Genomic DNA, 3,611 nt, shown 5'->3' with positions numbered 1-3,611 from the left:
TTCTGTTGTCACAACTTTCCAAAACTAAGCTAGTTTTTTCTCATTTTATTTTTTAATGTTTTATTTTCCCAATTACATGTAATTTTTAATGTTCATTTTTAAAAATTTTGAATTCCTTCCCTCTCTCCCTTTTCCACTCTGTGTGATAATGCAAAACATATTTCCATGCCAGTCATGTTTAGAAGATGCCTATTTTTAAAAACCCATAAAATAAAGTGGAAAAAAGTATACTTCCATTTGAATTCAGACTCCATCAGTTCTTTCTCTAAAGGTTGATGGCATTTTTTCATCATGAGTCTTTTAGAATTGTCTTGGATCATTGTATTGCTGGGAATAGTGAAATCATTCACAATTGATCATGTTACAGTATTGTTGTTATTGTATAAAATGTCCCACTGGTTCTCCTCACTTCACTTTGTATCACTTCAAGTAAGTCTTTCAGCTTTGCACAGTGGCAGTATCTCAGACAATGAGGTTTATCTGAGGCATGATTATTGCTAATTGAAAACTCAAGTAAGTGTTCCCAGGTTTTTTCTAAAGTCATTCTGCTAGTAATTTCTTATAGCACAATAGTTTTCCATTACAATCATATACCACAACTTGTTTTGTCATTCTTCAATCGATTGATATCCCCTCAATTTCCAAAAAGAGCTATTACAAAAAGAGCTACTATAAATACTTTTATTCAAATAGGTCCTTTCTCTTCTTTTTATTTCTTTGGGAACGAGTAGTCATATTACTGGATCAAAGAGTAAGTTTTATAGTCCTTTAGACATAGTTCCAAATTGCTCTCCAAAATGATTGGATCAGTTCACAATTCCACCAATAGTGGTGTCCTGATTTTCCCACATCCCCTCCAACATTTATCACCTTCCTTTTATGTCACATTATCCAATCTTATATGTACAAAATCGAGCTACTCTTTAGGCTACTAGTTTCCATAATGACAGACACTCTAATACCAATATAACTGTGTTTGCCCCAACTGAAAATGTTACAAATCATACCTTTGGACTAGATGGTGACCAAGGTTACTTTTAACTCTAAAAATTCTATAGGACTTTGACTTTTCAATAAACCCTGGAAATGCCTTGTTTTCACTGTTCCCAATTATCCTTTGTATCATTTTTCTATTTTTGAGGTAGCAAATGTTTGCTGAATGCTTAAGCAATAGCTTATTTGTGAAAATCTCTGCTGAACTAAAATTACAACCCTATTCTCCCCTTTTTGTTCTGCAGGACACAACAATATACCATCTGGATAAATCTCTCAAGAGATTCCAAAAGAAAGTTTGCAACCCACAGAGTAGAAAAATTTCCAAAACTATTGAAAATCTATCCCAAGATATCCACCTGTGTGGCACACCTGGTACATAGGCATATGTGTCTAGAAATGAGATGGGATATTGAGATAGAAAGTCCACTGATCCAAGATTTTCTAAAGCCAGCTGTCCAACTCCCTAAACCTATACTTGGCATTTTCTTGATCCTTAGTAAATGTGGGAAGACAAATACATTAGCTATCCATATCACCTGTGACTTCTAGGAATAGATATCTGATTCTCCCTTTTCTTATAAGAATGAACCATAGCAGAATATAGACACATATAAGAAGAATTGTATCCAGGATTGGCTTTTCATGAAGATTATGTAGTCATCCACACATTGTGATTCTTATATTCAAAAGATATTTATTGAAAACTTACTATTTCATCAAATTAATCAGGGAGACAGAGAGAAAAAGATACAAGTTACATTATCCAGTCAAACCCAAAAAGCATTTTAAATTTTATTAAAATTTTATCTAGATTTCATGTCAATATAATTTTTAATAATAATCATTTTCTGACATTTTATCATCATTTTCTTTTTCTCCCTCCCACCCCTCCCCACTCCCCAAGATGGCAGGCAATATGATATAGGTTGTACATGTTTTATCATATAATACATATTTGCACATTCATCATGTTGTGAAAGAAAACACATCATGGAGGAAATAAACTGAAGAATGGTTTGCTACTATATACAATCAGAGTCTATTAGTTTCTTCTAGGGTGGTGGATAGAATTTTTTCATAATGAGTTCCTTTAAGTCATCCTGGATTTTCGCATTGCTGTTAATAGTTTAGTCATTTGCAGTTGATCATTATATATCATCAATATTACTGTGCACAACATTCTTTGGGTTCTGTTCACTTTCCTTTATATCATTTCATATAAGCCCCTCCAAGTTATTTTTTGTGATTATTTTCTATGCCATTTCTTTTAGCACAATAATATTCCATTACAGAAATATACCACAACTTGATCATTCATTTCCTGATTGATCAACTTCCCTCCAATTTCCAGTTCCTTGCCACCACAAAAAGAGCTGCTATAAATAAATTTTTGTACAAGTAGCCAAAAAGAATTTGTTGGGGTGGAGTCAAGATGGCGGCTTAGCAAGCGGGGCGGAGTCAAGATGGCCGCTTAGCAAGCAGCAAAAGTTCAGACCTCGTGGAAGACCCTTCCTTACTGATACAGACTGAATGCTCCAAGGGCACCAAAATCCAAGCTGAACAACAGGACAGAAGTGGGGAACCCTCCTTCTGGACTCAAATCAAAAGGTACGCCCACCAAAAGCCTGAATCTGGGAATACTCAGGGATAAGGGGAAGGCAGAGGGTAGGTCCCAGGACCCCTCCCCCACAGCCCAGAGCACTGAGCCCACGACAGCAGTGGGAACCTCTGAGTGGGCAAAGGGGCTGGTTTGGAGGGTCTACCTTGTGAGCAGCAGGATGCCGGGTTCTGAGCATCCAGCCTGGACAGCTGGGAGGAAGCCAGGGAAAGACCCGGCTGTGGCTGGGTCCCTCCATCGGGCTCCAGCCTCACCTTTGCCTCGGGGCACAACCAGATCAATCCAGCTGAACCTAATTCAATCAGAATTCCTCAGAGTTTAGGGAGGCGGGCAAAGGCACTTGCGGACAGCAGAGAAGCAGCTGTAGAGAACTGGAGAGAGCCTGGGTGGCCCCACCTTCCAGGACTCTTCAGAGCCTCAGAGCTTCATACCACATACAGCCCAACCCACTTGAACTCAATCCAATCAAAAGCCTCCAGAGGACAGGGAAGCTAACATTCCTCCCCTAGAGACTGTACCAAGAGATCTGACAAAGCTCCAAGAAGGGAGACTGACAGCCTCAAAACCAAAACAAAATGAGAGGAGCAAGAGCACAGCCAAATACGGGGAGCAAAGAAGGGATAAACTCGAACAAACAACAGAAAAAGAAGAAAGAAATTACAATAGAAAGCTTCTGCACAGGGAATGAGCAAAGAGTGAATGAAACAGAGGGGGAGGGATCAGCAAAGGAAAAATCAGAAATCCCAGGGAATTGGATAAAGGCTTTGGAAGAACTCAAAATGCAATTCAAAACACAATTAAGAGAGGCTGAAGAGGGAAAAGAACTTAAAAACTAAGATAAGTCATCTAGAAACAGAAAATAGTGTCTTGAAAGCCAAAATCAACCAGCTGGAAAATGAGGCAAAGAAGATGAAAGATGAGGCAAAGCAAATGAAAGATGAGGTGAAGAAGATGAAAGATGACCTCCAAAAAAAATCCGACCAAAAGGAAAAGGATC

General features: G+C 38.3%; 1 non-coding gene across 1 annotated transcript; it reads left to right on the top strand.

Moving 5' to 3' along the window:
• Positions 1-440: 440 nt before the first annotated feature.
• LOC130458693 (U4 spliceosomal RNA) lies at positions 441-577 on the top strand. The gene has a single exon (XR_008918085.1). It is a non-coding gene; the product is annotated as a U4 spliceosomal RNA (small nuclear RNA).
• Positions 578-3,611: the final 3,034 nt, after the last annotated feature.

Source organism: Monodelphis domestica, chromosome 3, assembly GCF_027887165.1.
Source record: "Monodelphis domestica isolate mMonDom1 chromosome 3, mMonDom1.pri, whole genome shotgun sequence".
In the NCBI taxonomy this organism is placed as follows: domain Eukaryota; kingdom Metazoa; phylum Chordata; class Mammalia; order Didelphimorphia; family Didelphidae; genus Monodelphis; species Monodelphis domestica.
This window is presented reverse-complemented; position numbering and strand designations above follow the sequence as displayed.